Genomic DNA, 27,757 nt, shown 5'->3' with positions numbered 1-27,757 from the left:
TCATTAAATAGCTAGCCTTTCCACTAGGGCTTCTAATAAAATCGATGGAAATGAAACCACTTATTTAATAGTAATTGCAGGACACTATAGTAACATGGATACCAAAATGTTTGCTCTGATGAGTAAGAGTAATGAGAAAGCTTTTTATTGCTTTGCTTATTTTTTGATGAAATGCAATATAATAATAGTGTTATCTATTTAAGTTGAGCTACCCTTTTTCATCTTAGACTGGTAAATGATCCCCATGCTTTACATAATAAGTTTACCATGTGCACTGTAACCGAATCTATATTACCCCTGTATTCTGATGGACAAAAATAAGCAAGTACAATACAAAGCCAGTTGGACTCAGCATCAAAATAACCTATGGAATAATGTCAAATGTAATGATATCTGTAAAACTTACGTAGCAATTATTAAATCATCTTTATGTTGATTTTTATCAACCATAGTAACAATTTAAAAATATAAAAGTATTACAATGTGATAGATTGAAAGATCTCTAAATAATTTATATTTTATATAACTGTATGCATAAATTGACAAAGGTTAAAATAATTTGCATTGTTTTAATGTTGGAAACAATGTTCCACAATGACATAAAAAATAATAAAGGACAGCAGTTTATGTCTCATTCAAAAATCATTTATTAAATATTTAAAATATACAGCTGCTGTAAACACTGTGGAATTAATAATGGATTTTGATCTCTGCATTGAATGAGTTCACATTAGGGGGACAGTTGTAACCATCAGGTATAATCCAGTTTGACAATTACTATGATAGACATTACTTTTGATACTAGCAAGGAATAACTTGTTGGTGGATTTCCAAAAGCTTTCGTGAGGATATGATTGATCTCCATATCTTATAAAATTAAAATATATATTAATTCAACAGTTTGTTGCTCTCAGGGAAATGGTTTTTCAAGATAATCTAGTTGAGCATATGTTTCTGGGAAAAGACCAACTTTGGCTTTAACTCATTTTTTTTCACTTTTTATTTAAAAACATCATGCCATTTTTAAAAAATTCAGTTACCATCAGTACTTAACATGCTTACTATGTCCTGATTGGGAGCTTGAACAAACTAGAATCTGATATTTTATTCCTTAATTGTAAGAGAGGCAAGTTGAGGTTGCATTCCATTTGTAGTATACAAAGAAAAATTTATTTCTTTTTATATTTTGCAATGGAAGACAATTTTTAGAAGGAAAAAATTACCCTTAGTTTTTTTATGGAAGCCATATTGCCATCTGATGAATTCTTCATATTGACCAATATTTCCTTAAAAACAAATCTATCTACCTTTTCTACTTTTCAAATTTTTATAAATTAAATTTTTAGAGACAGTTTTCCTATGTTCCAGACATTTATTTCTCTGAGCTAATCATTCCAGTTTGTTTTTTTTCTTAATACTTCCCAAGAAACAAGGTTGAAAGCCCCTCGGTCCTCTTAACTAATACACTTATTAATTCATGGAATTTAAGAAGGTTACATTTTTTTCCTTGCTTACCTGAATTTGCATAACACTTGAGATGATATCAATATATCATAGAATTTTGAAAATCTACTTAGGTTATCTCATCCATGTACTATTATGATTTGTAATTGGACTACTAATTAATCCACAACTCCCATTAATAATTCAACTAAACATATTAGGTGATTGTTCTATCAATATTCAATATGTCATAAATACATAATAAATAATTAGATAAAAATTAATAAAATATGGAATATATGATTTTCAGAGTGGATATTTGTCAGACATCTTCTTTGACAATTTTGAATTTATATTTGTGAATAAATATTCAGATTTTTTACATGCATTGGTACTAAATAAAATTTTGTAAAATTGATCCTATAGTGTAAATCTAAATTTTATCCTAATTTTGTCATAAATTTTTATCATTAGCACCTTTTAGAAGTACATTGATATATCTTTATTCAGGTTATTAATCTAAGATTGTAGACTAGGTCAAGGAAAAGAGAAAACACTTTTTTTTATTTTTTATTTTTTTTTTAATTTTACTTTAAGTTCTAGGGTACATGTGCAGATCTTGCAGGATTGTTAAATAGGTATACACATGCCACAGTGGTTTGCTGCCTCCATCTCCTCATCACCTACATTAGGTATTTCTCCTAATGTTAACTCTCCCCAATCTCCCCACCCCTTGCTGTCCCTCGCCTAGACCTCATCCCCCCAACAGACCCCAGCATGTGGTGTTCCCCTCCCTGTGTCCATGTGTTCTCATTGTTCATCACACATTTATGAGTGAGAACATGCAGTGTTTGGTTTTCTGTTCTTGTGTCAGTTTGCTGAGAATGATGGTTTCCAGAATCATCCATGTCCCGGCAAAGGACATGAACTCATCCTTTTTTATTGCTGTAAGTATTTCGTGGTGTATATGTGCCACATTTTCTTTATCCAGTCTGTCATTGATGGGCATTTGGGTTGGCTTCAAGTCTTTGCTATTGCAAACAGTGCCGCAATGAGCATATGTGTGCATGTGTTTTTAGATTGATTTACCCAGTAATGGGATTGCTGGATCAAATGGTATTTCTATTTCTAGATCTTTGAGGAATCGCCACACTGTCTTCCACAATGGATGAACTAATTTACACTCTGACCAACAGTGTAAAAGTGTTTCTATTTCTCCACATCCTCTCCAGCATCTGTTGACTCCAGATTTTTTCATGATCACCATTCTAATTGGTGTAAGATGGTATCTCAGTATGGTTTTGATTTGTGTTTCTCTAATGACCAGTGATGATGAGCATTTTTTCATGTTCGTTGGCCTCATATATGTCTTCTTTTGTAAAGTGTCTATTCATTTCCTTCACTCACTTTTGGATGGACTTGTTTGGTTTTTTCTTGTAAATCTGTTTTAGTTCTTTGTGGATTCTGGATATTAGCCCTTTGAAAGATGGGTAGATTGCAAAAATTCTTTCCCATTCTGTTTGTTGACAGTTCACTCTAGTGATTGTTTCTTTTGCTGTACAGAAGTTCTGGAGTTTAATTAGGTCCCATTTGTCTATTTTGGCTTTTGTTGTTTTAGTCATGAAGTTGTTGCCTATGCCTATGTCCTGAATGGTTTTGCCTTGGTTTTCTTCTAGGGTTTTTATGGTGTTAGGTCTTATGTTTAAGTCTTTAATCCATCTGGAGTTAATTTTAGTGTAAGGTGTCAGGAAGGGGTCCAGTTTCTGCTTTCTGCACATGGCTAGCCAGTTTTCCCAACACCATTTATTAAACAGGGAATCCTTTCCCCATTGCTTGTTTTTGTGAGGTTTGTCAAAGATCTGATGGTTGTAGATGTGTAGCATTGCCTCCGAGACCTCTGTTATGTTCCATTGGTCTATATCTCTGTTTTGGTACCAGTACCATGCTGTTTTGATTACTCATACACATAGGCTCAAAATAAAGGGATGGAGGAAGAATTACCAAGCAAATGTAGAGCAAAAAAAGGCAGGAGTTGAAATCCTAGTCTCTGATAAAATAGACTTTAAACCAACAAAATCAAAAGAGGCAAAGAAGGACATTACATAATGGTAAAAGGATCAATGCAACAAGAAGAGCTAATGATCCTAAATATATACACACCCAATACAGGAGCACCCAGATACATAAAGCAAGTTCTTAATAACTTACAAAGAGACTTAGACTCCCACACAATAATAGTGGGAGACTTTAACACTCTACTGTCAATATTAGACAGATGAATGAGACAGGAAATTAACAAGGATATCCAGGACTTGAACTCGGACCTGGACCAAGCAAACCTAATAGACATTTACAGAACTCTCCACCCCAAATCCACAGAATATACATTCTTCTCAGCATCACATCACACCTACTCTAAAACTGACCACATAATTGGGAGTAAATCACTCCTCATCAAATGCAAAAAGAATGGAAATCATAACAAACAGTCTCTCAGACCACAGTGCAATCAAGTTACAACTCAGAATTCAGAAACTAACTCAGAACCACACAGCTTTATGGAAGCTGAACAACTGGCTCTGGAATGTTGACTGGATAAACAATGAAATGAAGGCAGAAATAAAGATGTTCTTTAAAACCGATGAGAATGAAGACACAACATACCAGAATCTCTGGGACACATTTAAAGCAGTCTCTAGAGGAAAATATATAGCAATAAATGCCCACATGAGAAGCAAGGAAAGATCTAAAATTGACACCCTATTGTAAAAATTGAAAGAGCTAGAGGAGGAAGACCAAAAAATCTCAAAACCTAGCAGAAGACAAGAAATAACTAAGATCAGAGCAGAACTGAAGGAGATACAGACACAAAAAACCCTTCAAAAAATCAATAAATCCAGGAGATGGTTTTTTGAAAAGATCAACAAAATAGACCACTAGCCAGATTAATAAAAAAGAAAAGAGAGAATAATCAAGTAGATGCAATAAAAAATGAGAAATGGGATATCACCACAGATTCCACAGAAATATAATCCACCATCAGAGATTACTACAAACAACTCTATGCACATAAACCAGTAAAGCTGGAAGAAATTGATAAATTCCTGGACACTTGCATCCTCCCAAGCCTAAACCAGGAAGAAGTTGAAACCCTGAATAGACCAATAAAAAGGGCTGAAGTTGAGGCAGCAATTGGTAGCCTACCCACCATAAAAAGCGCAGGACCAGATGGGTTCACAACCAAATTCTACCAGACATACAAAGAGGAGCTGGTACCTCTCCTTCTGAAACTATTCCAAACAATCCAAAATGAGGGAATCCTTCCCAATAATTTTATGAGATGAGCATTTTTTCTTCTGTTGGCTGCATAAATGTCTTCTTTTGAAAAGTGTCTGTTTATATCTTTTGCCCACTTTTTGATGTTGTTGTTTGTTTTTTTCTTGTATATTTGTTTTAGTTCTTTGTAGATTCTGGATATTAGCCCTTGGTCAGATGAGTAGCTTGCAAAAATTTTCTCCCATTCTGTTGGTTGCCTGTTCACTCTAATGATTGTTTCTTTTGCTGGCTAGAAGTTCTTACATGTAGTTAGGTCCCATTTGTCTGTTTTGGCTTTTGTTGCCATTGCTTTTGGTGTTTTAGCCATGAAGTCCTTGCCTATGCTTTTGTCCTGAATGGTTTTCCTAGGTTTTCTTGTGGGGTTTTTATGGTGTTAGATCTTATATTTAAATATTTAATCCATCTGCAGTTAATTTTTGTATAACGTGTAAGGAAGTGATCTAGTTCAGCTTTCCGCACATGGCTAGCCAGTTTTCCCAAAACTATTTATTAAACAGGGAATCCTTTCCCCATTGCTTGTTTTTGTCTCATTTGTAAAAGATCAAATAGTTTTAGATGTGTGGCCTTACTTCTCAGGCCTCTGTTCTGTTACATTTTTCTATATCTCTGTTTTGGTACCAATACCATGCTGTTTTGATTACTGTAGCCTTATAGTATAGTTTGATGTCAGGTAATGTAATCCCTCCAGCTTTGTTCTTTTTGCTTAGAATTGTCTTGGCTATGCGGGCTCTTTTTTGGTTTCATATGAAGTTTAAGGTTGTTTTTTTCCAGCTCGGTGAAGAAGGTCAATGGTATCTTGATGGGGATAGCATTGAATCTATAAATTACTTTGGGCAGTATGGCCATTTTCATGATATTGATTCTCCCTAACCATGAGCACACAACTAAAATTCTCCCTAGAAGATGGAATTCATTCTTTAATTATCACTTTATAGTGAAGGTCATTTGATGTATTATTAATTTACCTAATTGAATTGCCATCAAACTCATATTTCTTCATCTTAGCACTAAAAATCTGAAGAGATATATAAAATTACATTTTTTGTTAAATTTTTCACTGATCTATGATTTAGATGTTCAAACAGTAGCTTTGAACAAACTAAAAATACCAGCAAGTAGAGTTAATATTTTGCAAATAACATTTTGTTCATTGCACCATTTTGCTTGAGCTATGCTTATTTTCCTCTACGTGAAAATTGAATTTTTAATATCATAATTATAGATCTTTAGTGGATAATTGATTCCTATATATACATTAATAATATTTTAATATGTAAAATATACTTCTCTCAATTAACTTGATATTATTTAATCTTCAATAAAATCTGTCTAAACATAATGTTTTAAATCAGTTCAAAAATGTGAAAAAATAGCCTTTGAATATGTTATTTCTTAGGAATAAAATAACTGAAAGAGTTGGTCTGTGCTTTAAATTGAAATCTTTCACATATTTAACAGCAAGGACAGTCCATTGACTAAAAGTTATTTTTGTGAATTTCTAAACTTTCATAGCAGTAATTCCTCAGAGTGATATTTTATGATTTCCGAAGCCACATTATTTCAGGTATTTAAAAACCAACTTAAATGTCCATGAACAATAGGACTGTTAAGTAAAGTCTGTAAAATTAATGCAAAGAAATATATAGCTAGTTTTAAACATGACATGATTAAATCTATTTTGGTTCAATGATTCCACTAATACATATGTGGCTAGATAATCTGGTAGAAGGAAAGACAGGCAGAGAGACAGGTAGACAAACAGGAAGACATACAATAGGCAAACAGAGACAGATTACAGAGAGACAAAAAGGCAGACTTAGACACATACAACTGACAAATGTGGGTGTGTGTATAGCACTCTGTTGTTACACACATATAAAGACATAGATAAATAGATGGGCACACAGCCCACAAAAAATGTATTTTTCTCTATGACCCCTGTGCTTGTGATGGGAGGGTCTCCCCTGAAAGTCTCTGACATGCCCTGGAAACATTTTCCTCATTGTCTTGGCAATTAACATTTGTCTTCTCATTACTTATACAAATTACTGCAGTGAACTTGAATTTCTTCTCATAAGTTTTTTTTTCCCTATTGTATCAGCAAGCTGCAAATTTCTGAACTTTTACGCTGTTTCTCTTTTAAAGCTGAATGCTTTTAACAGCACGAAAGTCACCTCTTGAATGCTTTGCTGCTTAGAATTTTCTTCTGCCAGATACCCTAAATCATCTCTATCAAGTTAGACATTCCACAATTTTCAAGGGCAGGAGCAAAATGCTGCCAGTCTCTTTGCTAAAATGTAGCAAGAGTCACTTTTACTCCAGTTCCAATCAAATTCCTCATCTCCATCAGAGACCACTTCAGTTTTGATTTAATTGACCATATTATTATCAGCTACCTCAAAGCCATTCAACAAGTGTCTAGGAAGTTCCAAAGTTTCTCACATTTTTTTGTCTTCTTCTGAGCCCTCCAAACTGTTCCAAACCCTGCCTGTTAACCAGTTCCAAAGTCACTTCCAAACTTATGGGTATCTTTACAGAAGCACCTCACTCCTATTTCCACTTTATTGTTTTAGTTTGTTTTCGTGCTGCTGATAAAGACATACCCCAGAATGGGTAATTTATAAATAAAAAGAGGTCTGATGGACGCACAGGTCCATTTGGCTCAATCATGGCAGAAGGCAAAAGGCACATCTTACATGATGGCAGTCAAGAGAGAATGAGAACCAACTGAAAAAAGAAACCCTTTATAAAACAATCAGATTTTGTGAAACATATTCACTATCATGGAAAAAATATGGGGAACACCACCCACATGATTCAACGATTCTCCACCGGGACCCTCCCACAACACATGAGAATTATGGGAGCTACAATTCAAAATGAGATTTGGGTGGGGACACAGCCAAGCCATATCATTTAGTGTTGTATCTTTTTGTTTTGTGGAAATTAATAAAAGGTACGAAATTCTTTTCTGGATTGATATGGCAGAAAATATAAATAGTATATATGGAATAACACAAGGGTCTTAAGTTGGATTTGTTAGAAACAAGATCTCTGAGATGGGTCTGACCATAGAATTCTAGCTTCTTGTCCTCTGCCACCATCACTTCTGCATATAATGTAATGTTAAGGAAGTTTAGAAACCATGAAAAGACATAGAAAGATAGGTTTTAATGTAAACCTCAAATACACATAAGGAAAATAAAGGTATATGTAGGTATCTAGATCACAGGTTTTATCTTTGTACATATATACAGAGGAAAAAGTCTGACAAAATAGACATTGGACTCCTTCTTGAAAAGCAATATATTTATGTTGCTCATATATAAACATATTTTAAACATATATTAGAGGTATAAACATATATTAAAATTACCCTCAGAAACAATAAGCTAAAATATAATTTTTTGCAAATCATATATCTGATGGAGAGTTTTCATCCAGAATATATAAATAAAGCTTGCAACTCAAAAATAATAACAAAACAATTTAAAAAATAGACAAAACAGTTTTGATCAAGGGAGACATACAAATTGTTATTAAACATTATAAAATGTTCTCAACATCAATTGTCATTTGGAAAACTAAAGTTAAAATCACAATGATATCTTATTATATATGGACCAGAGGACTATAATATAAAAGATAGTCAATACCAAGTATTAGAAGGATTTCAAGAAACTGGAACTCTTCTAAATTGCTGGTTCAAATAAAAATAGTACAATCTCTTTGCAAAAGTCCATCTGTTTCTTAAAAAGCTAAACATAAGTTTATCATATGACCAGCAATTTTTGTCCTAAAAATCTATCCAAGAGAATTAAAGTGGTACATACACTCCCCACTCAAAAGTTAGTATGCCAATGTACATAGATGCTTTGTTCACAATTGCCAAAAAGTAGAAACCCAACTGGTGATTAGATAAACAAATGTGATATATCCGTACAATGAATACTATAAATAAATAAAAAGGAATAAATTATGTATATGGAAGGTGAATTGACTTCAAAATCTTTATGAAAGAAGCAAGATACAAAATAGTATGTTTTATATCACTCTATTTATATAAAATATTCAGAACAAATTTACATAAATAGAAATCGTAACTATATTTACCTGGGGATGTGGATGGATATGAGGATTGCCTTTAAGTAGGTTCAATGGAAATATCTAAATTAGACCATGGTAGATGTACCACCACACAATGATATAAACTTACTAAACTGTAAATAACTAAAATGTATTGAATTGTAAATAACTATGTGTGAAAGTTATGTTTAAATCATACCTCAATAAAACTGTTATGATACCTGAAAAAAAAGTTAAAGGAAATTGGGCTAGATAGATACTCATAGTTATTTATAAAACATTTTGTGATATAATGCAATTGCAATATGGCTCACCCTTTATGCAAATAAATTATAATATTGTGACAAATATTGTAATTTGATAAAATTATTATCAGATAGAGATAGCTGTTGTGCCACTGAGCTTTATATGGCAAGTACTGATCATTTCTGTGAATAGAAGCATTATAAAGATGCAACCATGAATTTTTCAATCATTGTATTTTGAATATGACATACTTAAAAGAAAAAAATATTGTATTTGTGAATAAATTTGCTGAAATAATTACTTTATGGAGTGATCCCTTGCCAGAACTCTTAAAAATATATAGAATGAATAATGGCTGCTAGCACATTTTCTGTTAGCATTTTTTACAGAATTATGATACATAATGTTATTTTCAGGAGCCAAGTTTCAGAAATAGTTATTACTGGTTTATGTTACTATCAGCATAAGAAACACCATACTGTTAAAATAATTTAATGATTCATCATTCGCATCAACATATTCATGATCACATTTTATTTTTCCAGGTTTTGTATTGTTTTTATAGAGCTGCTCTCACATGCTTCAGCAATATTAGATGGTAAGTATGACTTGCAGAAAAATTATATGACATTTGCAATACAATTTTAATATTTATAATAGGGTGAAATATGATGAACATATAGAATTTACTTCATTTTCCTCCTGAGTAAATAGAAAGAACATATTTCCTAATTCCAGCTGCATTTCGTTCTAACAAATTGCTAGATAAAAAAGTAATATAAACCAGATCCATGTCTCGTTTATAAGTATATTCCATACAGAATCCTGCCCTATGCCTTTCCCTTCTGTTATAATCTTGGAGGAGAATGTAAAAAATGGTGGTAATTCCAGGTTGAAAGAAACTGTAACCCTTAGTGATTTCATGAAAACCCTCTAACATAACTTCCAATCTCATTAGACTATGTAGTGAGTAGTAGTAAAATTTATTATGTTAAGCCATTGAGATTGATAAGGCAGATTTTCTATTACCTTGTTTGCAGAATTCTAACATATTATTAGCTTCAACTTCTAATAAAATATTATATTGGAAATGCCTGCACATTACCATATTTCTGGCTACTAAGTTTATAATTCTTCTTTAGAGCCTCTAAAGTGATATTAAAATGTCCTCAAATATTTCATAAATACACATACATGTTCAAAAATTATTGTGGAGTCTTGAACACTAGCTGTATGCTAGGTAGTGTCCAATATACTTTATATGCACTAACTTATTTAATCCCATCAGCAATCCAGTGAGGTCGGTGCTATTAACATCATTTAACAGGTGAGGAACTTCTACACTAACATTAGACTATATTTCTAGTAAATGACATGGTTGAGACTCAAGTAGGGTACTCTGATTTGAAAACATGAGCTCTTAATTACTAGGAAAACCAGAGGGGACATACATGCAAACATGAAACTGGCTTTAAACATTTCATTCTTTTATAATTCCAGTATGTATATAATCATCTTACAGTCCTCTAAATAGATACAGCCATACACATAATTTTTCTGGCATCAGTAAAATTAGTAATAGCCTATAGTAGTAAAAATCACATAATTAACATAAAAATACTTAAATATCATATGCACAGTTTTTTAAGTGTTTTCAAAGTTAATATTCACACAGTATCACTGTAAATAATTACACATTTTCAGATCAATAAATAGAGCAGAATCAGATATGGTAGCTTGTTGACACATAAGTGCACATCCAGGTGGTGTGACTCCATACTCACTACAATATTCTCTCTCCCTGGTTAATTCAGTGTTTTTCGCCATCAGCTAGGGAACACAATTGTGAATAAAATGACAATTAAACCAACAAAATTTCTGTAAGAGAATTCTATTTTGTGCAGTAGATAAAAATCTATGCCTATGTTTTACACATAGGTTGTTTATCTTTAAGACAAAATGGGAACAACAGGCTTTCCAAAATGACATTCACAATTCCTTTTTTAATCAGCATAGTTATCATAGGTAAAAATGGCATCTAAAATCCTAAACCACAAAACAAATCACTTTAGTACTTTATGTGCTATACGCCTTTAAAATAGTTTTAAATTAGAAACTAAAGTTTCTTTTACTAGCAAACTTGCTGATTATGTAGGAAATTCCTGATGTATGTATCAGACAACTAGCTACATGTTGCCATTTGAGGACTGGCAGGACTTTTGAGTCCCCAGACACATTCTTACTGACTTAATACATAAATGCCAGGCCTAATGCCTTAATGTTGACAGTTAAAATTTATGTATGGTTTCTGGAAATGATAACACTATAAGCTATTTTCAGCCACTTATCAATTAAATTATTAATGCATGTATTATATTATTTATAAAAGGAAATAGTATCTTTACAATATAATGGATAAACTTACTCTTCCTTTTATCACGATGTGTCTTTTATCTTTCATATCTACCAAAATAGATTCCCACAAAACAATAATAAATAGTTGCTTTTACAGAACTTATATAGAGTAAGTCACTTACAATAAAGGTAAACTATATCAGAATCATGTAAGAAAGGCATGTAAAAATAGCTGAAGCACTTGTAAAGAAAGGCAGACTCAGATTCAATACCACAGTAAGCAGCTCCATGACAGGTGAAGAAACAGCAGAAAGAAACTGATTGGAGCCACATGCTTAAGATTAGGGAGTAATAACAAAGATGAAGATTAAACTAATTGAGAAGAGATATGGGCATAACAATAAATGGTATTTACATCCAAATTTTGTTTAGGAATGATCTTCATGGGGTCATTCTAATGAATTTCAGAAATGTAAATACAAATGGCCATCAATGATAGACTGGACAAAGAAAATGTGGCACATATACACCATGGAATACTATTCAGCCATAAAAAACAATGAGTTTGTGTCCTTTGTAGGGACTTGGATGAATCTGGAAACCATCACTCTCAGCAAACTGACACAAGAACAGAAAACCAAATAGCGAATGTTCTCACTCATAGGCAGGTGTTGAACAATGAGAACATGTGGACACAGGGAGAGGAGCATCACACACTGGGGTCAGTTGGCAGGGGGGCTAGGTGAGGGATATCAGGAGGTGGGGAGGGTGGGGAGGGATAACGCTGGGAGAAATGCCAGTTGTAGATGAAGGGGGAATGGAGGCAGCAAACCAGCTTTTTATGTATGTACCTAGGCAATAACCCTGCATGATCTGTACATGTACCCCAGAACCTAAAATACAATTAAAAAAAAGAAGGGGAAAAAAAGATGCAGAATTTTTAATAATGACATTTAGCAAATATTCAAAGAACAGGTATTTTCAATCAAAACAATATTTTCATTTTTTTCCATTAGAACTAAGAAAAAAAGCAGCGTCACAACTTATTTTGTCAGGGTAGTAAAACCTTGAACAGAAAATGACAGAGTAGATTTTAAAAAAAGAAAAGAAAACCGTAGGTTAATCTCAGCATTCAGGGTAGATTTAAGGTTTGGCTACTAAGTATTTACACAAAAAGAAAGCACCTAACACTGGAAATTAGATGCAGCTTATTTTAAAGTTGATTAATGAAACAAGTAGCATTTCAGACCAGTGAGGAGAACTTAAGATTACAAAGATATGGTGCTGGGAAAATTGATTACTTATGTTTTAACTGGGCGAGTTAGAAGGAAAGCTCAATACTCTGAGTTCCAAATTGAGTCCTTTATTTGCCGGAGGCCTAGAGTCAACTCGAGCTCAAAATCTGTCGGCCCCATAGAAGGGGCTTGATTCTTTTTTATACCTTTATTTAGGTAGGGGAGGGGGAGCCTAGCTGAAGCAGAATTTTACAAAAGCAGAATAAGCAGGTTAGAGGAAGTCGCTGTGGGCCAGGATATTTCCATACAATCACAAAAAAGGAGGGTTTTTCACAACAGCTGGGGGGGCTTGCCAAGCAGGATACGGTTATATCGGTTATAGGTACTGAGAACAGTGTTAACCAAACTCAATAGTTCAAAGCTTTATGTATAGCATCACCCAGTAATGCACCTGAGGTGGCCAAGGCAGGGAGGGAGAGGCTAACACGGAGCACCTCAGGCTCAAAGCTAAGATGGAGTCAGTTAGGCTAGCATAGGTTATCACATTTATATGTTTACAAAAGAAAGTTGATTCTTTCCTGACATCTTACATAAATTTAATTCCACATTGATTAAAGACTTAAACCACCTAATTGTGGTTAGAAGGTAATTTCTAAACAAGACATAAAATAAAACCTAAAACCATAAAGTAGAAGATTGATTTGTTCAACTACATTAATATTGAAAATAGTAAATATGGATATCGCAAAGATATATTTACAATTCCAAAATCTCCTAAGATGTGTATTTTTAATATAATGTAATTATTTTGAAGTAATAAGAATAACAGATTCGACAGGATAATGGACAAACAACATCATCTGTTATTTCATACAAGAAACACAATGTTATAAAATATATGATAAAATTAATTTCACTAGAAATTGAAACAAGCAAAATAACAGGAGATAAATTTTCATGCCCACTCAACTGGAAAAATGAAAAAAAGATAATTTAAAATGTTAGTGAAATACGATTTTCTCTCTCAAGTAGACACACTTTCAATTGGTAAGCATATGTAGAAATACAATCTTTTCTTACTAAAGATATTTGAAAATGCATACATCCAGTGATCTAGGAATTAGTCATAGTATATTAATATAAAAAATCTTATGTGATCTAGAAGATATATACATGATTGTTCCTAGCAACATTGTAACAATAAAAAATGTTGATGTAACCCAAATGTCCATCAACAATAAAATGGGTAGGTAAATTGTTCAAAAACAGAAGGTAATTTCACATAGCAGTGGAAATTAGTACTAATTTCTACATCCATCTTAAAATATCAATATGCAGTGATTAAATGAACCACAAAAGTCTCTTTACCATATGATTTCATTTACATATGCATGAAAACACATAAATATTAATTTGTATAAATTTATAGTGTACAAATGCAATTTTCTTAAATGCAAAGATCGCATGTAGTGGTCAAGTCAGGCCTTTCAGGGTATGCATCACCCAAATAATGTACATTGTATTCATCAAGTAATTTTTAATTATTCACACCCTCTCACTTTATTACCCTTTTGAAGTCTCCATTTTCTGTCATTCCATTCTCTGTGTAGTTAAATATAATGAGGAACATCAGCTAAGATTTGCACTAAACTAATAGAAATCTTCTATTAACTCAAATAACCTAGAATCTTACTTTTTAATTATAGCCTGGAGATTCTTAATCCAGGCATAGCAGAGAGATTTCACTAAAATTATTTTTTTATGCTGGTTTATACTTAGTATTGTCACTTTCAAGTTCAAAGAATGAATATTGAAGATCAGACATCAGGAACACATTTCAGACAGTAATAATAATAAGAAGAAGTTAAAAAAAATAGAAAAGGGATTTTTCTAAGAATCCTACCTAGTGGCGTTTTCTTAGATCTTTCATCTCAGAAACCACCATTGTCGGCCAGGTGCAGGGGCTCATGCCTGTAATCCCAAAACTTTGAAAGGCCGAGGTGGGAGGATCACCTGAGGTCAGGTGTTGGAGATCAGCCTGACCAACATGGTGAAATCCCGTCCCTACTGAAAATACAAAATTATCTTCCTATGGTGGTTGGCGCCTGTAATTCCGGCTACTCGGGAGGCTGAGGCAGAAGAATCGCTTGAATCTGGGAGGTGGGGGTTGCAGCGAGCCAAAATTGTGCCACTACACTCCAGCCTGGGGAACAGAGAGAGACTCTGTCTACAAACACACAAACACACACACACACACACTCTCACACACACACACACACACACACACACACACACAGAGAGAGAGAGAGAGAGAGAGTGAGAAACCGCCACTGTCTTCAGATGAAGCTAGAAAAGCTAGAAAATGTGGTATTTTAGCTGGCTATATTGCCACCTCAAATAAAATCAGGTCTCTGTATTAGGAAAAAAGAGTTGGGGGAAGTGTATGAGGTAAGTAACCATTGCTCATATAGAAAAATGGCAAGGGCATGCAAGAGGAAAGTTAATGAAAAAATAGAGGATTTTTGCAAACTGGAAAAGGGATGCTTTGTACTTGGAATACAAATCCACTCGTATAATTATGTAAAGCTTGATAGTAGGTACTTGGATGCTCATTTTTAGTATGAATTTTAGCACAAGTTTAGGTATACAACAAACCTGCACATGTACCCCTGAAACTAAAATGAAAGTTTAGGTGAAAAAAACTAAAAACAAAATGAAACAAATTAAAACCTTTTCCCAATTAATGTTTCAATTTCAATGTGAGAAATGCAATTTTTTTTCAATGGCTGCCAAAAATAGTAATGCTGTAGTCCCACTAAGACTTTCACTATCTTCTAGCAACAGAGCCAAAGTATGTAGTCCTGACCATGGCCAAGTTACATCGAACAGTTCCACTGTCAGGTTCTTAATGTACACTTCATGTTCCATATGTAAAAATAATAATAACCTATTTTTCTTTTATTAGCCATAGATAATCTCTATTTTTGGAAGAAAGCAAAGAGGCTTGCTCAATTCAAATTAGCAGAAAATTGTTTTGCCTATTTTCTTCAAAGAAACAAGAATGAAAACAAACAGCTTTAGATTATCTCCCATAAGTTATCTGCATTTACTCAAAGGGCAGAGAAGGAAATGACAGTGAGAACACTAGCATGTATGAAACACTTCTTATGTGCCAGCCAGTGTGTTAGGTAATTAGCATTCAAAGTGGTTCCTTTCAGCGTCACATCTCATGTAAGAGCTCTCACAACAAGTTCTAGAATAACATTGTAGAATTTCATAAATATTTTCTGTGCATGCTAAGACCTCTTAAAATCTACTCTCAGCATTTTTCAAGAATATATTTTTATTAACTATATTCACTGTCATAGAATAGATCTCTTGAACTTATTCCTTTTAAAAGAAACAATAGGCTTCATAGGATCATCAAGAGAAGAGGGCTTTTAGATTCCCAGTCTGTGTTTTGTCCAAATAGAGGCATGCTGGAGCTAAGGCACCCTGTTTGATATGTGGTGTATTTATGCATTCCCTAGAGGAACCCTGTCTCTCCTTATTGTTGTATCTTCCTGTGTGTTAAGTATGATAAAGCAAACTTATCTGAGGAGTGATACATAAGCTTCTGGGACCCAGATAACCTGGATTCAGTGCTGTAGGTTTAGAGGAGTGACGTGAGAAAACCAACTGTCTTATAATAGATCATGGTAACTGTATTGTTATATTTAAAACCTTGCATTATACTTGAGGAATCTGAGTTCAGAGATGTTAACATGTCTGAGGTCACACATGTAGCACATTTCACAGTCATGCTTGTGATTTCAAAGTCCATAGTGTCATATCAGGCTATACTGTTTTCCAAACTGAATATGATTGAGGCAACTACAGAGCTCCATCAAATTCTATTTACTCTAAATTGTTTTCATTTTTTTCCAGAATTCGAGTATTTATTTTTGAACAGAGCTTTATTCACACATACACATACCCACATATCTCTATATATGACTCTAATACATATTTCACACACACACACACACACACACACACATATATATATATATATATATCTCCTGCTGTTATACATAATATTGTATTATAATATCGGTTGTAAGACTAATTATTATGTTGGCAAATTTTTTTGTAATGACAGTTATACTACAAAACATGTAAAATAAATAAATAAAATAAGTAATTTCAAACAATTCAGAAAGAATTCTGAAAGTAAGCATTATATAATGTTTACAATCTGAATATTACAGATAAGTTAATAAAAAGTATAATATGTTTACATTTCTAAATTTCAATTTGTTGTCCTTCATAATAAAATGATAATATGAACAAAAAAACTTCAAAGTTTACCTATGTAAAAATCAAGAGGAGAAAATTCAGAAAATTATAATCAAGAATGTACTGTTGAAAGAAACACCAGTAAGTTGATTTTGGAGCGTGCTGATTTGTGAAGTTTAGCAATAGTTAGAGAGTGAGCTACTTGGAAACTATTTGACCAAGGTAGGTAACAACCTGTTAACAGGTCAACATGAAAGATTAATTTACCTTTCAAAACAGTTTTTCATTACCTTATCATAATAAATTTAACTGGTAAACTTCATCAGTCACCTACATGATTTTCAATGGAAAGAAACTGCGATGATATGATGTAAATAAATCATAGCTTTGAAACTAATGAATACCAATTTCAGTAATATGTCAGACGTATTATAGTTACATTCATTAGTCCAAACAGTACGTTTAAGCACAGAAATAAATTTAAATACAAATATATTTATCTTACTACCAGGAATATCACAGAAATGTAAAATTAAATATCAGGTTAGACCACCCGATTATTGTTACATACACTTGGGAAAAATTTAGATTCCAGACAAAAGAAATTATTCATCATCTTGCCTATTAAAACTACCTTGATATTCAATGATGGATGACAAAGAAGAAAATCTGATAGCCTTAAAACATCATATGACTATTAATTTTACTTTCCTTACTAAGGTTTCTATTATAATATTTTGATAAATAAACATTGATTTATCAGTATGAATTTTACTGCAAGTTTGCAGTTCAGTGGAACTGCTCACGTAATGTAAATCTATTTCACTTTATACAATAGATATGTAAAGGTGAAACAAAATCAAATATTTGCTATAATAACTTTGTGTATCATTGTGTTAACTACCAAGTAACTTTCATTCCTTTAAAGGATGTGAGGCTTTAGGAAGTCAATAAAATTTGGTGTATACAAGAGCCAAATTTAAGCTAGAAAATGTTGTCTTCTGTCTTTGGGCCATACTGCAAAAATTCCTGTGAAATTGGTTAAATTATATTTAAAGGAACTATAGCCTAAATCTTCTCATAAAAATTGTTGATTTATAAAAGATATAACATACATTATAATACCAAGAGTTTTTGTAGGCTACCAGAACATTTTGAACCACACCTTTATTCTTATTTCCAAAGAGAGAATATACCTTTAGTTTCTTGGAATTTCAAAACCATCCTTCTCTCTTAGGAGAAGCCTTTTGTTTTTCTGTCCTAGACTTTGTCTGTCAAGGTCTCAAAACTTACAAAAGTCCTAGTGATCTTTTGGGATAAGACATTTACTTTATCATAGTCTGTGTGGAATGTACATGTGACAATTTTATCCTTGAAACTGCTCAATCTATTCAATCATCAAAATTGCAGTGACATACTTCATCTGACATGTTGTATATTTTTACTCTACTAGAAGATTAAAAACAGAGAAGCATCTTTCCTCTCCTAATCTAAGAATTCTGTACTATTAACTTCAAGTTATCTCTAAGTGCATTTTTAAAAGCCTAATATATTTCCCAATTTCTTTCTCCTGAATTCATCAACTCTTTTTCTCTATCTTCAAGCCTGGAATAATCCTTTCCTCGTCGTGAATGAAGACCTTGCTTCTTGTACCACTGCGAATGTTAGATGCAATCAAAGGAAACCTGAGTGAATTCCTCCCACTATGTATATCCTGTCACTTGCTTCTGGCTTTTGTGCCCTTATGTTCTGTTTTTATTTGTCCTGTTACTAAGGATCTGAAATCTTAGACCTTAAGCCAACTTTTCCTCTTGCTTTTCTACTCAAAGGCATAGCCTCAGTAATTTTTTTCCATCTACATTATGAATTCTTATCTCTTTGTTGGATAATACCCTCAGGCTTACTAGCATGCTATAGCTTTTCTCATCTTAACATTTTACATTTCTTCCTAGAACCTCTCTCCAAAGTTCAAAATGCATATACTTAATTGCTTACTCTTCTACATGAATGTGCATTTTAAACTTGACATGTGCAAAACCTAAATCCTATTCTTTTTAGAAAAATAAATTTTTGCAGCCTTCTCCATCTTTTCCTTCTAGATGCTCAGAAAATATAATTGTGTATTTTAAAAATATTCAGAATGTAACTATATTTACTTCTTTCTCTGAAAACATGTACAGTGGCACCACCATCTCTTCTTAGCTGATTTATTGTACTTGCCTTCTAACAGGTTTCTCTGCTTCTAGTTTTGCTTTCTAAAATCTATTATCAATGCAATATTCAAAGGAATCATTTAATACAATGGCAAAGATGCTATTCCTCTTCTCAAGCCTCCCCTGGTTTTCTCTCCAGCCCATTAATACAAGACTAAGGCTTGCTGTGACTTAGTCTGGCTCCTCCATTCCACCCTCACTGTGTCTGCCACCCTACTTTTTTTGCTCACTCTGCTCCAGATGCTCTGACTGCCTTGCTATTTCTAGAAAAAGCCAAGCATGCTCCCGTTTTATGACTTTTACTGCTATTATTCTCTTACTTCAACCATTTTCCCTCATGCAATGTACATTCCACTGTATTATTTATTTCAAGTCTCTATTCAAATTTCATCTTATTTGGGTCTCCCCTGACCACAATACAGAACATGCACACTTTCCAAATGGTTTATCCTCTTCCTATTAGCCATATTTCTCCAAATAATTTGCTTATTTCCTATTATCTCTTACAATGTGGAGCTCCATTAATGCAGGTGCTTTTCCTATTTTGGTTCCTGATGTATTTCAAGGGGCCAGAACACTATTTGGCACGGAATAGATTATCAACATGCATTGCTGAATGGATTGGGCTATTTCAAATTTGCTGTCCCTTACTTCCATAATTCTAATTATTTAAATAGTCATAACTTTCTGGGCATAGGCTTATTTCTAGGCTGAAACAAGAAAACCATTAAGCCCACTGAAATAAGCTAATGTGCTTATAAGATCTTTTAGACACAAAGTATACTTTTGCTTTCAGTACTTATCTTGTTCTCATTGGTAACATTTATAGACTGTAGGGACTAATAGTAGAAATGTTATACCACATTCAGAAAGAAGAAAAATGAGAGCAATGAAAATAGGCTCATTTCACAATAAAGGATGATGGAGAAGAGAGGTAACCACCAAGTAATGAAAAAAGTAAAGAAATTCCCAGCATTCTGAGTTTTACAGGATAAAGAATGGAAAACTTGATAGTTATTAGACTTCAACATAAAACAAGATGACTATTCAAGAATATAATCCACCACTAAATAAATAAAAGAAATAAACTACAAGAATCAATTATATTGTCATTAACTGAATATTATATTATTTTTAGATTTACTACATGTACTTAAAATTGTTCTAACATAGGATGTAATTTAGACTCCAATTTTAAGATAACTTAATTGAAGAGCTACTTAAACAACTTTTCTGGAATTGTCCAAGAATATTAAAAAAAAAAATCATTTGATTTTACCAGGAAAATGAGATGTTAATGTATTTTTTTTCAAAGGTTTTTGTTTAATGTTTTTTTATTTGATTGTCTTACCAACATTAAGGTGATAGATGTTTAATTTCCAGAGCTGGTCCCATAACTTAGCACTGCTATCCGAAATTGTCATAATTGTGTTTGCATAGATCCTTGTGATATCAAAGTTATAAAGATCTTTAAGAAAAATGGGTCTAAAAATTGGATTAAACATTTAATCTAAAACATTATGAAAATCACCAAAATATTATTCAGTTATAAATTACAAATAAGGAAAGAGTAAGGAATCTGGATACAAAAGGAGTCAGTTTAAAAGAAGGAATCAACTAGAAGAAACTATAGCAACTTACCTATAATCTGTATATTTTAGACTTTCCTTGAACTAAGGTAAGTAGCTAAGGTATAAATATAACTGAATATTTTCTTATATATCCCAAATCACTACCAGTTTTCTTGCTCATCTGGCCATCTTTATCTATAGAGCAATTACAATTACAACTATAATTTATATGCAAGTGTTAGCAAACCAGAATGTTATTCTTTTTCTCATTTGTAGTAGTGGCAAGTTAAAGTTAAGCAGTAATAATTTCTCTGCAAATAAAATATCTCTACATATAAAAATTATTTAATTATTCCTAAAAGTATTTCATTTCTCTCTGTCTCTCTATGTGTGTATTTTTCTTGTTTCTCCTCTGTTTCTCTCTCTCTCTCTCTCTCTCTCTCTCTCTCTCTCTCCCCCCCCCGTCTCTCTCTCCAGGGTAAGAAGTATCTAAAGAAAATATTCTACAGTTTTATTTTGAAATAATTTTTCTTCAATAATAGCAAAGTGATGCTTTCATTCATTTATGTATTTAATCATTTATTTAATTAATATATATAAATATATATTCATTAAAATATATTTTATATTTTTATATATTTATATATTTAATAAAATATATATCATCAAATAAATAAGTTCACTAAATAAAAAATATATATACATATATATCTTGGGAATAAAGTACAGCATACATGTTTCTCAAGTTACAATAATTAACCAGAAAGAACATGTTTCATTTAATCTCTGGTGACTAACTTCTCGTGAAGAATTGTGTTTGCTGAAGTATTAAGACTAAGATAGTGATATTGATTATTACTATAAGGTAGCATTTATAGAAAATAGAGTAATTACTCAATTGTTGGTGGGAAGTGTGAAGTGTGTGAAAAATTAAAATAAAATGATAAATCTTTATGTCCAAAAATTTTTATTGTGAAAAAAATCAAATAATTCAAACTTACATTACCCTGATAATTGTCTCAGTTTTTTTCACCCAGCAGATATAATCAAGAAGCCACAGTAATTGCATTTTTTACTAGAGTCTTTCTATGCTTTTTAACTTCTGTGAAGAAATTCAATCTCAGTAACTCCTATAACTAATACATTGACTATTTATTACTGCTTTATTGGTCTGTTCAAGTGCTATAACAGAATATAAACTGGGTGGCTTATAAACAAAGCAAATATATTTCTCACAGTCCTGGATGCAGGAAACTCCAAGATCATGTTGCCTGAAGGTACAGTTTCTATAGGTATAAATTTGGAAACAGTTTGGATGGGCGGTTCTGTCCCAAGATCTCTCATGAAATTAAAGTGGAGATGGCTACTAAGGTTTCAGTCATCTGAAGGTTTAACCAGGGCTGAAAGATCTGCTTCCAAGGAGTTCCTACTGAGATACCAGAGTTGTTTTCCACATAAATTCCTCCAGAGGGCTGCCTGACTGTCCTCATGACTTTGCTTCTGTCTTCCTTTAGGATGAGTGATCCAAGAGAAAACAAGGCAGGACTGTCATGTCTTTTATAACCTAGCCTCAAAGTTACCCATCATTACTTCTGCAAGGTACTATTGGCTACACAGGTGGACCCTATTTAATGTGGGAGAGGAATACATAAAGGGGTGAGTACCATGAGGTGAAAATCATTGGAATGAAATGATTTATCATTGGTGAAAATCTTGGAAGCTGTCTAACATATCCAGAATTAATCTATTTACGATTTATTTGAAGTCTTTTTTATTTATAATCTGTTTTACTTTGAATGTTTGGTTATCAGACTCAGCATGTTTTCAAATCTGTTTTTCAAACAGATGATGTCTTGTTTGTCATTAGGTAAGTTTATCTGAAACCCTCAGGCAAGGCCCACAGAACCGACACCTGTTGTAATTCCCTTATTTCTTATGTGATCTAAATTGTGAAAAGTCCGTATTTCTTTTGAAAAATCAATGCTTGTGTTTTGTCTCTGATATTAGCATGTTTACAGGCAGTATTTTTTGAAGTTAAATATATTTGTTGTTTAGAGATGACTTTTTGCTGCCCTTTAATTTTACATACAAGGGTACTAGTAGTATTCAGAGAGGTGAAATGACTAAGGATACAAATTTTGAAATAAAGTTTAGGCTTTCTGACCCTTAATCTTTAGTCTTTCCTTTACAACTTGCTGGTAGGTGGATAGTTTTTAATAATTGCATGCCTCTATAAGAACACATTCATAAATTTAGCATTAAAGATTTATAGGCTTGTTATAATGGAACACTGCACAATGCCAGCAGCTATCAACTTTTCCCTGTATGGTTTCCTTCTTTTCATTATGCTGGAGTTTCAGATCAGCATTTCAAACACCTAAGGCAATGAAATGGGACTTACCCCAACGAGAAAACAAAAATAGGGAAAATGTATGAAAAAATTGCAATCTTACAAATATGTTGATATCAAAGTCCTGAAAACAAAAGAAAAATTTTAGAAAAATTCAACTGTATAATTACGGTGTTATTTGATATTCTTTACTGAACAAATAACAACGAATGACTATAGAATCATTTGACTTAAAATATATACATATATATTTCTTTCAACATTTAATGTCAACTTAACACATGTAAGTTTGCAAATATATTTCATTCCCTTTCAAATAAAGCAAGATCCTTCTCTTCTCCAACCAGATCATTTGTGTTATTAATAAAAGCAGCATGCCTAAGGGTTGAATCACTTGAGGAGTTGTGAATCAAGTGTAAAATGAAAGTTCATTTATGTGTGGAAAAACAATGCAGAGAGAATAGCAGATAACCAACTATTGAACTTAGTGTGTTGACATATGACACATTTTGTGATTTTTTAGCAGTTCATCTGTTCTTGACTTTTTGTCCTTTACAATAAGATTATAAAACAAGAAAATACCCCAAAAAAAGCCAAAACAAAATAATATTATGTAATAGGTGTCTTTAACTTTGTTTTTTATCACTTCATCAGAATAACTAATATGTGGTGGCATATCTGTAAAATGGTCATGATGGATGCAAAAAGAATTTCTTCATATGGCTTCATATTTCAAAATTAAGTGCTTTGTGAAAACAAAGAGCAACTTGTGTTTATAGTCAGAATTTAGCTTTCTAAATTCTTTTTGTGAGACAGTATAATTTCCTCTGTCACCTAGGCTAGAGCGCAATGCAATGATCACAGCTCACTGCAGTCCCCATCTTTAGAGCTCAAGCCATCTTCCAGCCTCAGCCTCCCAAGTAGGTGGGATGTCAGGTGCACACCACCATACCTGGTTAATTTATTTTTATATTTTGTAGAGATGAGGTCTCCCTATGTTGCCTACGTTGGTCTCAAACTCCAAAGTTCAAGTAATCCTCTGGTCTCAGCCACCCAAAGTGCTGGGATTACATGTGTAACCCACTATGCCCAGTCAGAATTTAGCATGTAACATTTAGTATTTCGCACCAAATATAACATCTCATAATGCAGCACCATTTAAAAATAAACTTTAATTTTAGAACACTTTTACATTTACATAAAAATGGAACAAATAGCCTAAAGAGTTTCCAAATACCTAACACTGAGTTTTCTCTCTTATTAACATCTAACATAAATCTGGCACATTTGTTACAATTAATAAACCAATGCTAATATATTATTATTAACAAAAGTATGTACTTTAAAAAAAAAGTTTTACTTTAATGACCTCTTCCTGTTCCAGGATATCATGTTACATTTAGAAAGGCATTCAAATAGAAAAATAAGTCAACTAACTGTCTTCACTGATGTTAGGATTGTATAACTAGATTTCCTAAAGTCTGTGACAGAAAGCTCCTAGAACTGATAAATTTCCTTAGTAAAATTTGAGGATACAGAATCAATGTACAAAAGTCAGTAGCATTTCCATATGCCAAAATCCAGGCTGAGACTGAAATTAAGAACACAATCCCACTTAAAACAACCACAAAGAAAATGAAATTTTTAGGCATATAGCTAACCAAAGAGATGAATAATCTCTACAAGGAAAACACAAAACAAAATCAGAGATAATACAAATAAATGAAAAAAAATTTCATGCTTATGGATTAGAAGAATCAATATCGTAAAAATTGCCATACTACCCAAAGCAATTCACAAATTTGACACTATCCCTATCAAATTACTGACATCCTTCTTCACAGAGTCATGTCATGTGCTACTTTTAGCTATGACACTTACTTTGATTTTCCTTGTTTATGATGACTTTGGAAGTTTTGATAAATACAAATTAGGTATTGTGTAGAGGGTATTCCTATTAAAATGTGGTGTTTTTCTTTATATGTATGTATATATATTTTATTGTACTTTAGGTTCTGGGGTACATGTGCAGATCATGCAGGATTGTTGCGTAGGTACATACATGGCAATGTGGTTTGCTGCCTCCATCAACCCCATCATCTGTATCTGGCATTTCTTCCCATGATATCCCTCCCCAACCTCCCCAACCCCTGCTGTCCCTCCCTTAGCCCCCGCCAACAGACCGCAGTGTGTGATGCTCCCTTCCCTGTGACCATATGTTCTCATTGTTCAACACCCACCTATGAGTGAGAACATGTGGTGTTTGATTTTCTGTTCTTGCGTCAGTTTGCTGAGAATGATGGTTTCCAGTTTCATCCATGTCCTTACAAAGGACACAAACTTATCATTTTTTATGGCTGCATAGTATTCCATGGTGTATATGTGCCATATTTTCCTTGTCCAGTCTATCATCGATGGGCATTTGGGTTGGATCAAGGTCTTTGCTATTGTAAACAGTGCAGCAGTGAACATACATGTGCATGTGTCCTTATAACAGAATGATTTATAATCCTTTGGATATATATCCAGTAATGGAATTGCTGGGTCAAATGGAATTTCTACTTCTAGGTCCTTGAGATAGCACCACACTGTCTTCCACAATGGTTGAACTAATTTACACTCCCACCAACAGTGTAAAAGCTTTCCTATTTCACCACATCCTATCTCCAGCATATGTTGTCTCCAAATTTTTTACTGATTGCCATTCTAAGTGGCATGAGATGGTATCTCAGTGTGGTTTTGATTTGCGTTTCTCTAATGACCAGTGATGATGAGCATTTTTTCATATGTTTGTTGTCCTCATAAATGTCTTCTTTTGAAAAGTGTCTGTTCATATCCTTTGCCCTCTTTTAAATGGGTTTGTTTGTTTTTCTCTTGTAAATCTGTTTTAGTTCTTTGTAGATTCTGGATATTAGCCCTTTGTCAGATGGGTAGACTGCAAAAATTTTTTCCCATTCTGTTGGTTTCTGGTTCACTCTAATGATTGTTTCCTTTGCTGTATGGAAGCTCTGGAGTTTAATTAGATCTTATAGTTAAACTTGTTTGTGTTGTTGGAAGAAAGAGCAAAAATGCAAAAAATGACAATTTTTTTTTTGTCATCCATATCATTGGCTGATTAACGTTATTGTAAATCTGTAGTCTGCCTATTTTGTGTTCAACTCCATAATGTTTCTATAAATCTTTGGACTTAAATCCACATAGTATTATTACTCAAATGTGTGAGATTAGCTTGAGTTTCTTGAAATATAGATAATTGCTTACAGACTAGTTTGATACAATCTTTAGGGGTGTGTGTGTGTGTGTGTGTGTGTGTGTGTGTGTGTATAACTACATGATTTAACTATCATAAATTTTGGAACCAGAAGCCCTGAAAGTTGTATTCAACTTGATGACTGTAATACTGTAATATAAACACTGTCATTTCCATCAGTATTGTAAATCTATAAAGACTCCATGTTTTGTTTTCAATCGGAATAAATGTCCTAAGCTAGATTCTTATTGAATTAATTTAACAAATGCTTATTAAAGTATTCATTTGAATTTTATAATTCTATCTATATTTTTCTCTCACAACTAGTGAAACTCAATTTTGATTAAGTTCTGAATATATTACAGAACTATACGCCTATTAATTCTGTAAAATACTTCCTGAAAGGGGAATTTCAGAAGACTTATACATAATATATATTACAAGCATATAAGCCAACTGCTCTGGACATGTTAACTAGATATGTGAAATGTAAGAGCCTTTATAATGTGTAATAAAATTTATTTTAAATATATTTAGCATTATATTTTAGATGCCTCATGAATTAATAAATATTAGGTAGAAAATCAAGTTTAAAAACTTTTCAAGTTATTTTTAAAGTATTTCTTTCTTTCTTTCTTTCTTTTTTTTTTGGACCCAGAGTTTCACTGTGTTGCCCAGGCTGGAGTTCAGTGGCATGATCTCAGCTCACTGCTACCTCCACCTCCCGGGTCCAAGGGATTCTGCTGCCTTATCCTCTATAGTAGTAGCTGGGACTACAGGCGCATATAAACTGTAACACACTCTTTCAAGGCCCTGTGTATAAATTTTATGTGACAGTAATCACAATAGCTGGATTATCACCTCTGAGACATCCAAAGCATCTAGTCTTTCTTTGAGAAGGAGAGGTTTTAAGAGTGAGTGCATAAACTGCCTACTGTTGACATTAGTGCTTCACTGAAACACTTGACCTTTGTTCAAATGTAGCTAAGAATAGTACTTCTCAAAGTCACCTGAAAATGTTGCTAAAACACAGATTTCTTAATTTTCTAGGGCCCACACCTGGAAATTCTAATTCAGGTATTTGGCAGGAGCCTGAAAATTTGGATTTCTAACAAGGCCCAATAAATATTGATATTTCTGTTCTCCCCTTCATACTTTAAAAACCAAACAGATAGTACGAAACTCTTACAAGAGTGGATCTCTTCTTTTAGGGATAATATTCTGGGAATGAAGTTAGATAAGTAAGTTAAAGAAAAATTTCCAAGGGAAAAAAATGTAAATAGTGCCAGTGAAATTTAATTAATCTGTCATATAAAAAATATTTGTATTTTCTCATATATCATATATTCTAAAACAGCATATTCCAAAAGGCATAATAGTTTTGTATCATGTTG

The 27,757-nt window shown here is 32.9% G+C and overlaps 1 long non-coding RNA gene across 1 annotated transcript in view; it reads left to right on the top strand.

Annotated features, from left to right (window-relative positions):
• Window positions 1-9,656: 9,656 nt before the first annotated feature.
• The window catches only part of LOC108306029, a 65,847-nt gene continuing 47,746 nt past the window's right edge, over window positions 9,657-27,757 (top strand). The window contains exons 1-2 of the long non-coding RNA XR_001825977.1: window positions 9,657-9,709; window positions 22,002-22,040. This is a non-coding gene — a long non-coding RNA (uncharacterized LOC108306029). The remainder of the gene's footprint in view (window positions 9,710-22,001; window positions 22,041-27,757) is intronic.

Source organism: Cebus imitator, unplaced genomic scaffold, assembly GCF_001604975.1.
Source record: "Cebus imitator isolate Cc_AM_T3 unplaced genomic scaffold, Cebus_imitator-1.0 Scaffold69, whole genome shotgun sequence".
Classification (NCBI taxonomy): Eukaryota; Metazoa; Chordata; class Mammalia; order Primates; family Cebidae; genus Cebus; species Cebus imitator.
This window is presented reverse-complemented; position numbering and strand designations above follow the sequence as displayed.